We start from the raw sequence: 12954 nt of genomic DNA, 5'->3' as shown, positions 1-12954 counted from the left end.
ATGCTTGGTAGGGTGGAGGGTCGATGAAAGAGGGGGAGGCCTTCAGGGAGATGGATTGATACAGTGGCTGCGATGATGGGCTCGAGTATAGCATGGATTGTGGGGCTGGCACGGGATCGGGCAGTGTTTCGTTCTGCTGTGAATGGGGTCGCTATGAGTCGGAAATGACTCGACGGCACTTAACAACAACAACAACAACATCCTATTTTGGTGAGTAGTGACTGGGATCTTTAAAGCTTGCAAGTGGCCATCTAGATGCAATGATGAGTCTCTCCTCATCCAGAGAAAAGAAGGATGAAGAAAACCAAAGACATATGGAAACAATTGGTCCAAGGGCCTGGTACACCATATGATTCTCAGCCTATATGACTATGAGACCAGAAGAACTAGATGGTATCCAGCTACCACTGTCAACCACTCAGAGGGGGATCTATGTAGAAGATCCTGGATAGAGTGGGAGAACAATGTGGGACAAAACTCAAAATCATAAAAAGAAAAAAAAAAAGGACCAGGTCACTGGTCTGATAGAGCTGGTGGAACCCCTGAGACTGTGGCCCCTAGCTGCCCTTCAAGTCTGGAATTGAACCCACTCTTATGGCTGCCAGCCAAACAAAAGATAGGCATATGAGCGAAACATTTACATTACATAGATACACTCCTTGGAGTGATCAATCATGGGAGAATAGAAGGGCTGTGTATGCACAGGGAGATGCTCAGGGGACAGGAGTGCATGGGAGGGAAGGACACAGGGAAAAAGTAACTATGGGGAGGAAGTGGGAAGAGAGCTGTTGCATTGTGGCAAATTGCAATGTCATGAGACCAAGTGTATGCGAACTGTTGTATGGAAAATGAATTTGCTCTGCAAACTTTCACCCAAAGCACAATTAAAAAATGTTTTTAAAGATCACCTTTTAGTTAAATAATAGATTGTCTCATAAAGTAATGAATAATGCTCACCCTCGAGTACTTTGCTCTTTAAAAAAAAAAAAATCTATATGAGGCCAAATGGTCACCCATTGCCATTGAATTGGTCAGGTTCACAGTGACCCTATAGTACAGGGTAGAACTGCCCTCATAGGATTTCCAAGGCTGTAATCTTTACAGAAGTAGACTGCTACATCTTTCTCCCAGGAAACTGCTGGTGGGTTCCAACCACTGACTTTTGGTTAGCACATAGGCACTTAACCCCTTAACCTGTACCACCAGGGATCCTAAATTTTTCACCAAATACTCCAAAGCATAGATGAGAAGGTTAGGAGGGGTTGGGAGACTAGATTAAAAGAAATGGAAATAAAAGGAATGTTAATACAATGTGAATAATGTAATCAATGTCACTGAAAAATATGTATAGAAATTATTGACTGGAAACCTGTTTTGCTGCGTACACTTCCACTGAAAATACAATTAAATATTGTTAAAATTTAAAAAAGCACTTACCTCAGAGAATAGCTATGATATATAAATATAATAATTCATGAGAACATTTCCTGGCACGTGGTAAGCAATCGTTGTTAGGAGCCGTCGAGTCAGCTCAACTCATAGTGAGACCGTATGTACAACAGAACAAAACACCGCCCAGTCCTGCACCATCTTCACAATCTTTGCTATGCTTGAGCCCATCATTGCAGCCACTGTTTCAATTCATCTCGTTGAGGGTCTTCCCCTTTTTTTGCTGACCCCCTACTTTACCAAGCGTGATATCCTTCTCCAGGGAATGGTCCCTTCTGACAATATGACCAATTAGTTGAGAAGAAGTCTGGCCATTCTCACTTCTGAGGAGCATTCCAGTTGCATTTCCTCTAGGACAGATTTACTTGTTCTTCTGGCAATCCATGGTATTTTCCGTTTTCTTCACCAACACCACAATTCAAAGACATCAATTCTTCTTCAGTCTTCCATATTCATTGTCCAGCTCTCACATGCACATGAGGCAACTGAAAATACCATGGCTTGGGTCAAGTGCACCTTAGTCTTCAAAGTGACATCCTTGCTCTTTAATACTTTATTGAGGTCCACTGCAGCAGATTTCTCCAGTGCAAAATAATGTCTGATTTCTTTACTGCTGCTTCTGTGGATGTTGACTGTGGATCCAAGAAAAATGAAATCTTTGACAACTTCAATATTTTCTCCATTTATCCTGATGTTGCTTATTGGTCCAGTTGTGAGGACTTTTCTTTATATTGCAGCATAATCGATACTGAAGGCTTTGATCTTCATATAGTAAGTGCTCCAAGTCATCTGCACTTTCAGCAAGCAAGGTTGTATCATCTGCATATCACACGTTGTTAATGGTTCTTCTTCCAATCCTGATTCTGCATTCTTCTTCATATAGTCCAGGTTCTCAGATTATTTGCTCAGCATAGAGATTGAATAAGTATGGTGAAAGGATATGACCCTAATGTATACCCTTCCTGATTTTAAACCATGCACTATCCCATGTTCTGTTTGAATGACAGCCTCTTGGTGTATGTACAGATTCCTCAAGAGCACAATTAAGTGTTCTGGAATTCCCATTCTTCATAATGTTATCCGTAATTTGTTATGATCCACAAAGGTGAATGCCCTTGTGTAGTCACTAAAACACAGGTAAACATCTTTCTGGTACTCTTTGCTTTCAACTACCACTAATCTGTCAGTTTGTCATACTGTGGTGGCTTGCATGTTGATGGCTGGAAGCTATGTCACTAGTATTGCAAATACCAATGGGGCCACCCACAGAGGACTGGTTTCAGTGGAGCGTCCAGACTAAGACTGACTGGAAAAATGGACTGGGCCATCCACTTCTGAAAAAATTGGCCCCATTGAAAATTTTATGAATAGCAGTAAAAGCAATCAATACATGTTAGTTATTACTGGCCCTGCCCCCTTTAAAAAAATTCCTTTTTCCTTCCTATACTTTATCTTTCTCTGCAATTTCTTTTTGGTCATCACATCCTCATTGCTTCTTTCTCCTACATTCTCAACAGAAAGTATACCTAATCTTCCTTGAATTCTTCTTTCCAATCCCACTATATGATACTCCTGAACTTTCAACTACTGAATTATGGCTTTGATTTAAAATATGATTAATTTTATTGTTCCTCACCATATCCCTCTACCCTCTCACCCAACTCTTTAATTGGGATTTTTCCAGATTTACCCCAGAGACTGTGGGTAAACCCAGAGGATGATGATTTGCCTCCTTTCTTCTACAGTATTTTCTATTTCTTTTGAAAATGCCCCCTTTCCATCTTTGGCCCCAACTCAGTTGCAGGGAAGTGACTATGCTCAAGTGCTTTCAATCACCCATACAAGTCAATCATAAAAGATCTGCCATTTTATTTCTAACTTTTTGCTATGCAGCTTGTGAGTGTTACATCAAAATAAGTAGGAAATTCATAAGTGATTTTCCCTAATTTATTTCAAATTATTTCATGGAAGCTACTGAATTGTTGACACATCAAAAATCTTGGCAGCAAAATGTTCATATCTCTTAAACATTATTTTCCTTAAAATACTGCACATGGTATGGTGGCTATCATTGTTTTTGATTAACTATATATATTGGAGAGCTCTGGTAGCATAGTGCCTAAGGCAATTGACTGCTAACCAGAAGGCTAGCGGTTCAAACCCACCAGTCACTCCTCGGAAGGCAGATGGGGCAATGTACTTCCGTAGTGATACTGCCTTGGAAACCCAAGGAGGGGTTGCTATGAGTCGGGTCCAACTCCATGGCACATAACAACAACAATATATATTGGGTAATGACCCCTCATATTCCCCAACATGTTCCCAAGGGACTGCTGCTTCTTCACGACCACAGGAATGGGTCTTTTGTTCTGTCCCAGCAAACCATTGTATCCCTGCCCCCTATTCTTGGTTTAAGGGGTGGGCACATGAAGGACTAAACTTGAACTTGATGAATCAGAATCCTTCCATTAGATATGAGATATGGATGCTGGGGTGGGTGTTGTCCTTTCTTTCCTTAGGAAAGGGGTTGGCTGGTAGCCAGCCTTCTTTCCCACAACTTGGAAAATTTTATTCAGAATGGCAAGAGTGAATAAACCCAACAGGCAAAGAGAAGCAGGCAAGAAGGGCCAAAAAGATGAGAGTATAGGGGAGAAAGAAAAGGATTTGATGATCTTATATGAGCCTCTGAATATAACTGAGCCTGAAGCACATTCATCCTTGAACATTTCAATGCAGAAGTTCATCTTGTTCACCACTGTGTCATCATTCTCGGCATATACCAGATGCTCAATCAATATTTGTTAAATGGTTAAATAAGTAAACAAGCCAATATATGTTCTTTTTGTTTAAGGGAGTTCTTTCTATTCCTTGAAACTAATGGTAACCTGACTAATGCATCTGGATGAGCCACCCCAACATTGTCCACGAGTATCTTCTCCTCTGCAGTACTAAACGTGCAGAAGCTTGAGAAAATGGATAGAAGTGACAAGTGAGCAGTGAGTTTATTTCCAAAATGACAGGAATATTAAAATGACAGGATTTTCCTGTCAAATTGTGTGGGAAGAGATGAAGCCATTGTAGGGCAGGAGAGACATTTCATAAGGTGTCTATTTACAATACTTTTGCAGTTTGGCATATGGGGAAATGCCAAGTGTTATTTAATAATCTGCACCACCTTAGGTGAATTGGTACCAATAAAACATCATGTTCAACTAGTTAATTATATATGGATCTCTGTTGCTCTTTTAATTGTCTAAATTGTAAAATTAAGTAGCGTGTTAAAGCATACTGATATGCACTGGTTTTCAGTTAGGTATGCACATCAGAACCGCCTGAAGAGCATTTAAAACATGTTGGATGCTTTGTTTGTTTGTTTGTTTTTGTTTTTCACATGATTGATTTAGTAATGTGTGCAGTGGAGTCTAGGCATTTGCATGTTTGGGATACATTCATGATTAAGTCCTGCTCCATGTAACTACCCAGGACACTCTTCAAACTAAGGTCAAAACTCTTGCTATCCCTTAAGGCAATAGGAAGCATTCCTTTTCCAAAGACTAGCTGTGACTTCTTCATTTTATTTCTTTATTCTATTTCTTCCTTATTAGTGGACAGCTTGTGTAATAGTCTTTCTTTAGTTCAATATTCAATAAATATGTATTGAGTATCTGATATTGCCAAGCAACCCATTAGGCACTGGTAATAAAAAAGGTAGGTTCCTGTAGGTTCCTTCAAGGAGCTCACGTTCAACAGGAGGGAGACAGATACACAAAGAGAGAAATATATTAAAGTATTACAAATGTTAGGACAAAATTGTGTGAAAGGTGCAATAAGACACAAAGGGCAAAGTTACTCTACTATCATGTGTCACAATCTGGGGCACCTACATTATGCAGTTTGGAAATGTCCAAGTACTCACAGATTTGGCACAACATAGTGGTCATTCATGCCTTGTGGTTATTTATCTATGAGCTGACTCTGGAATGTGTCAGATTGAACCTACCGGTTCAGTTGGGACATTATCTCAGACTTACCTCACCAATTCACTCCAGCCAACAGCTCCTTCCTTTGTCCTGATCCTTAGAGATAGTTCTTTCTAATTTCTCATCTCCCCCCAGGATAGTAAGGGTTTAATACACAAATGGGTAAGATGCTATGTGAACTGAGTGGTTGACCCACTCTAAAATGTCCAACTATATTGTAGGCCCTGTGAGGACAGCCCCCTCTCATTTCCCTTCAATAACCAAGGTTTTGAACCTCACATCTGTTGTTATGCAATGAATTGTGGTGAAAATATTCTGAAATCTTAACTAATCTCTGATATCCGTGAACATGGCTTTGTTTGCAAATAGGATCATAGAACATGTTATCAGTTAAGTTGACCTGAGGTTGCACTGAAATAGCGTGAATCCTAACCCAATCCTAATGATGCTATAAAAGACACAGAGAGAAAGAAAGAGGAAAGATAGTCATAGGATAATCGAAATCCTGGCATCTACAAGCCAAGAAACATCTGGGGTTACCATGATCTGGGGAAGACAAGAAAGGATCTTCCCTTAGGGACTCTACTTTGGAGGGAGCTTAGTTTGTGCTATTTTGTTATGGCAAACTAACAAAATCAACTAGGAAACTAATATACCTGTCAATCATTTGCAACCTTCTTCAAGACTTACTTTTTACTTAATAACATTTTTTGTCCACAGGCCATTAGCAATAAATATTTAATATAGTATGTAAATTTGGGAAAAGAGTATTTCTTCAACATCACACATTAAAGGAAGTAACATACTTCTGTTCTATTACTGAAAATATAATCCTTATTTTAAATCAAAACAATTTAATCTTCATGTATATCCTGTTTAGGGAGAACAGGGGAAGCAACATTAGAGAAAAAGATGGAGGAAATATGAAATGTTTATTGAAACAAACTGCCTGAGGTTTAACAAAAATGAAACTAGACTTTAGAAAAAAAAAAAAAAAAAACCTCATCAAGATGTTAAAAGCAGTTGCTCTGGGATAGTGGGACTATGGGTGATACTTTTCTCTTTTTCCTATTTATGTTTTCTTCCAATGGGCATATTACAAGGTAAAAAACAAACAAACAAAAACATATTTTTCAAAAAGAAACTAATTTCATTTGTTCCACAGGTTACATTTTTGCTTTCTTCCTCTCTATGAGCTAAAAATTTTCCATATTATTTATTCTTTTCTATAGTAGTCTTTTCCTTCTAGACATTTCTCTGAGAAAGAGACTAATTACACAAATAAATGTTCTTCTATATATTGAGTCATGATGGTCTTTGGTCTGATTTACAGCCTATGACAACTTTCAAAGAAACCACTCATTTGTATCCCTCCTCCAACATCTCAAGAGAGAATCCATAGCCTCTGTCTCAGTTCAGATGTCTTCTGTTGTAAAAACAAGATTTACTCTATATAAGGGTCTATCATCAAGCCCACCTTCTCCATGAAGATAATTTTATGCAGGTCATTGAACAATTTCTTTTTGAACTTCTATAGCATTATATGTTTCACACAAATCACTATCTATATGGTCTTATATTCAGTAATTGTTTACGTAGTATTCATCATTCATTTATAAAGCATCATTGATTGTCTATTGTATGCTAAAAACTGTACGCACACAAAGGAAAATTAATAGGCTGGATTGCAGAAAACAAACACTTAATACAATGTGATAAATATTGCAATATATAAATATATACAGAATATATACAAAATTATTATTTAGAAGCAAAGTTGAGTAACATTCTGATTGTTATTTTTATTATTTATTAATATTTATTAATATATAAATATATAATTTAATATATATTAAAAATAATGTGACAATAATCTCCAATCAAAAAAGAGAGTAATTTATTCTTTGTCTGTCCATCAAGATTGCTATCTGAACACTATAGGAGCATTAATCTTTCCATTTCCCATCCTACACTTTGATTCCCATTCCCAAGAAGTTATTGACTTATTAGAATCCCATGTATCCACTAGCATAATGGCTTGGAAGAAGGGCAAGCTTGCTTTGTTCTTCTCTTCTCAAATTTTCACCCATAAGGCGGAGTCAGGGCTGCTTCTGTGGAAAGCACATGGTCCCAAAATGCTCCTTTTTGCTGAGAGGTTCCCTCTTTTCCAGTTTCCTACTTCCATGTGACTGTCTAGAGTGCAGTAAGATTTGGGATGATAACCAGCAGTTGGAACAAGGCCTGGTATAGGAACCTAGCCTAAGCATAATGGTCCAGCTCAGAATCACACAGCAATCTGTAAAGGTGTCTACATCCAAAGTCCAGCCAGCAATCTGCAGAATTCCTAGGTGTTTATTCCTAGGTGTTTGGGGGAATTCATGAGGATATGTGGCTGTGCTTTGGAGTGGACTGAGTATTTTGAATGCATTGTTCATAATATAAATATCCTCCAATTTCTATCACTGGCATTTTGGGTAAAGATTGCATTTTGAATTTTTTTTTTTTTTTAATGCCACCTAATCAATGGACAGAGAATTGGGTATATTGTGGATGCTCCATTTTAAAAATATTATAAGTTAGTAGATACAGGAATCTTCCCTGGACCATATTCTCACATACTAATTGAATTTAGTTTCAATAAAATGGTGTTAAGATAATAAATTTTAAAAGAAAGTTCTGTGAAAGGAAAAGATAGGTGTAATATACTGAGATTAAGGCAGATATTTTGGAACATTTGAAGGGTTATAATAAGCCATGTATCTGTCATGTATCAGAATCATCCATGGCACTTTTTCAAAATGCCTGTGACCTACACCTTCCTCTTGGAATTCTAATTCGGAAGGGGGAGAGGGACATAGACAGCAGCTGTAATTTTGAAAGGCTCTACGGGTGATTTTGATATATGGCTAAGATTGCAAACCATTGCTCTAAATTAAAAAAAAACAAAAAACAAAAAACAAAAAAAAACTATCACAGCACCAAACTAATGCATCTAAAATGACCCTTGTCATTCACCTTTACCAACAGCATAAACGTTGGCTTAATAAACCTATGTTGTTGTTGTTGTTATATGCCGTCGAGTCGACCCCGACTCATAAACCTATAGTTGCTTAAAACATTTGGAAATTTTCTTTGGGAAGTTTTATCAAAGGCGATTTAAATGTCACCCAAAACAATCAGCCTTATTACTTATTGTTTATACAAATCTAGCCTGTTACTCTTTAAAAAAAAAAAAAATGCTTGATCACCAATTTAAGACAGAAATTGAGTCAGAAGTAATCACCTCACCCCTTGCTCAACTCCTTTTCTCTGCTCCTCAGAGTGAATGCTTAATAAATCTCCACTTTGGTTTTGGTTTTGGTGGTATAAATAGCTAATGCACTCAGCTGCTGCCTAAAAGGTTGAAGGTTCCAGTACACCCAGAGGCTCCTGGAAGAAAGGTCTACCGATCTACTTCCAAAGGAGCACAGTTGTACTCTGACACACACGGGGTCGGCATGAGTCAGAGTTGATTCCATGGCACCTGAAACTGGAAATGAATGGAAAGCATGACTCCACATCCTCGCTTTTTATAGATGAGGCTCAGATTAGTTGCACTACTTGCTTATGGTCTCATTAGCTGATGGCAGTGTTGGGACTGTAACCTGAGTCAGGCCGTTTCTAGTACTGAACTCCTCCCATCACACCACAAACAATAGACTGTTAACAACAGTTAGAGTCACCCTCCAAGAAAAACTATCAGAGCATTAAAAATAATATGCCACACAGGGTTCAAAAGCAATTCTCAAAAAGGAGTTACAAAAAAAAATAACAAAATACTTAGAGCAACAGCAACAGTACATGACTACTTAGAAAGGGACAACATTTATTTCTACATATAAGTCCTGGTTTCTTAAAAATCAGTCTGACTTACTGGACCATTTGAGACTGGAGGAAACCATGAGACTATTGCCTTGAGATACTCTTTAAACCTTGAACCAAAATTATCCCCTAAAGTAATCTTGTAGCCAAATAGCATATTAGCTCATAAAGTAAAGAATATCACCTTTGAGTACTGCATTATTTTAAAAAATCATCTGTATGAAACCAGGTCATCAACAATTACTCTAAAGTACAGATGAGAAGGTTTGGGGGGCGGGGGCAATGAGACTAGGTTAATGGGAACAGAACAACTGAAAAGGAACTAAAGAGAATGTTGACACAGTATGAAGAATGCAACCAATGCCACTGAACAATATGTGCAAAAATTGTTTAATGAGCATCTGTTTTGTTGTATACATTTTCACAAAACACAGTAAAATATTAGTTAATTAAATAACGAAAATATTAATCAATCTTTATTTACATATATAAGTTACACAATGTTTTCTTCTACCCATAGATTCCAATGAAAGGAATCAATGTACTTTGTTGAGTTTACTGGTTTCTGTCAGACAATTGCCTCACTGGAAAAGTTTGATTTAGATTAACCTACAAGGCAAAAAAAAAAAAAAGCACGTCTAAACTTTCATCTATAATTGATGTCTCTGTTTTACAATCATATGCTTTTAGATAGCATTGCTTACCTAATTGTGTTATGTAACTGATCTGTAGAACCCAGAGAAATTGTGGCTTTAGCATGCATTGTTACCATATATCCCTTTTAAGCCATCATCAAGAAAACAAACATAACATTACAGATTCTTAAAAATAGGACAGTGTAAGAGGGCAACCATTGTTTACCAATCTCTCCTCAACAATCAGAATGTTACTCAACTTTGCTTCTAAATAATAATTTTGTTTTATAACATTATTTTTGCTGCTGTCATGTCTTCAAATAGAAGATAACACAGAATTCTGGTAAACAAAAACATGGATAAAATGAACGTTTTTCAACTATATTGAGTACCTACTCAGAACAGCTCCTTTGGAAAAAGAAGAAAACAATGAGCACTCAACGTTAAAAAAAGGAAAAAGATTTTCACTAAGATAACGGTTTATTTACTGATACGACCAAAGTGAAAAAGAAAATGGATCTCCTTAAAACACAGAGCACAAAAGTAAAACCTGATTAAAATTTTGTGCAGTTTAAGAAACCATTCTGCTTTCTTTTGAGCCTGCTTCTTGTCCTGTAACAATTTCTTCTCTGGAGCACAGTTTAAAAGTGTAGAGGAGTAAACTTCTGAAGGGACTGGCAGACAGTAAGTGTTGTTTTCCCCTTGGAAGTTGTTAATTCTTCCCTTTCAGAGCTGTATAGTCTGCTGGATATCTTTTTTTTTTTTTTTTTTTTCTTGCTTACCCTCAGTACACTCTATCCATGCAAACAATAATTGATAGGAAGACCTCAGTGAGATGAATTGACACAGTGGCTGCAACAATGGGCTGAAACATAGCGATAGTTGTGAGGATGGCACAGGACCGGGCAGCATTTCATTCTGTCATACGCAAGGTTGCTATGAGTCAGAGCCAACTCAATGACATCTGTTTGGTTTTCTAGCGCTACTCTAACAGAAATACCACAAGTGGATGACTTTAAACAAGCAGGGATTTATTCTTAGAGTTGAGGAGGCTAGAAGTCCAAGTTCAAAGAAGCTGGCCTTGGGCTTCAGCTCTGCCCCTTGTTCCTGGCCCATTGGAGCTGGAGGTGTCTCTTAACTCAGGAAGCTGCTAGCTCATGAGGCTGATAAATCCAAGGTCGACAAGTAAAATGGCACAGTCCCAAGATTGGCAGACAACATGGCAGGCCACTGAGATGAAGACTCAGCCAAATGCAGAATCCAGCTGGGCCAAAAATCTCAAGACCTTTCTCAAAGCATCTCCCAAAGGCAGCTAGTCAGCTGCTCACAGCAGATTCCACCATGGAGTTGACTACCAGTCCCATCATGGGGAATCACTACATGCAGCTGCCCAGCCATTCAAAACTAGGCCCAGCCAATTTGACCCATAAACTTAACCACTGTAATGCCCAACAATAACAAACCACATACTAAATGCTATATGATTCTGGAGAAGATGAAAAGACAAATACCTCCTCTCCATTCCTCTTGAAAGATCTCAAGTACCTTTCAAGTTTTTGTGCATCTTAAAATGTTCCATGCATGAAAATATCTCTTGACTTAAATTGCTTAATTTCTAAACAATGAACTATAAAGCTGAATTTTAGGCTGGGAAAAAAATGTGTATACTCAGAAAGCACAGGGGACAGTTAAGTGGGAGAGATCAAATTTGTTTCTTTAATTTAGAGGTTTCTGTTCTGTAGCATGAGATTCTTGTGTAAGTAATTTTGTATGATGGTGACACTTTTGGGGGAGGTGTAGGAGGTAAAGTGAAAGTCCCTTCCCTTGTTCTCATCTCTGACTGGGTTCTGCAAGCACCTTAATATCTAAAGGTGTCAGGACACTCTGTTCGTTGTGTCAAGAAAAGAAACCTCGCTGCTCTGTGACCGTGTGAATGAATATTCAGCACCTCCAACTCAGATTCACGGCTAATGATCTGGATTTGGAATTTTCAAGGGCCAATTGTGTGGCCATCTTCTTCCATGCTTCCTTTCTCTTTTAGCAGTTTCATTATTTGTTCACACCTCCAGCAGGAGAAGTGGAGAAAGAAGATGAAACATAAATTCATCAACTTTTTCCAACTATATCCTTCATTGGTTTTCCAAAGCAATATCTCTATGGAAGTAGCTTGCCCAGTCGTCCTTCTGAGGAGTGGCTAGTGGGTTTGAACCTCCATCTTATTGAAACTAAATTCAATTAGTATGTGAGAATATGGTCCAGGGAAGATTCCTGTATCTACTAACTTATAATATTTTTAAAATGGAGCATCCACAATATACTCAATTCTCTGTCCACTGATTAGGTGGCATTAAAAAAAAATTCAAAATGCAATCTTTACCCAAAATGACCAATGATAGAAATTGGAGGATATTTATATTATGAACAATGCATTCAAAATACTCAGTCCACTCCAAAGCACAGCCACACATCCTCATGAATTCCCCCAAAACACCTAGGAATAAACACCTAGGAATTCTGCAGATTGCTGGCTGGACTTTGGATGTAGACACCTTTACAGATTGCTGTGTGATTCTGAGCTGGACCATTATGCTTAGGCTAGGTTCCTATACCAGGCCTGGTTCCAACTGCTGGTTATCATCCCACTCCTCGGAAGGAAGGTTGGGCAAGCTATTTCCGCAGTGATACTGCCTTGGAAACCCAAGGAGGGGTCGCTATGAGTCGGGTCTGACTTGACAGCACATAACAACAACAACAACAACAAGATCTGAAGAAACTAGCTTTAATTCCTGGTTTTTTGAGGTTCCAATATCTGATATGTCTATTCCTTGCAACCAAAGGATCCATGTCTAGAACTCATTGACTCAAGGTTTCTGGTCCCCAAGAGCTTGGGTCAGCCCTTCCAGGTAAGCTCAAAAAGAGAAGGAGAAATAGGAAATTTGAGGGGGAGTCGTTTTGCTTTTTGCAATTTCAACACTTTTTTACGTGTACAATTCAGTAACAGTAATTACCTCCATTATGTTGTGCAATCA

The sequence above is a fragment of the Orycteropus afer genome, unplaced genomic scaffold (assembly GCF_000298275.1).
Source record: "Orycteropus afer afer isolate SDZICR_OR568_19922 unplaced genomic scaffold, OryAfe1.0 scaffold00254, whole genome shotgun sequence".
NCBI classification, from domain to species: domain Eukaryota; kingdom Metazoa; phylum Chordata; class Mammalia; order Tubulidentata; family Orycteropodidae; genus Orycteropus; species Orycteropus afer.
The sequence above is the reverse complement of the archived record's forward strand: the minus strand, read 5'-3'. Positions refer to the sequence as shown.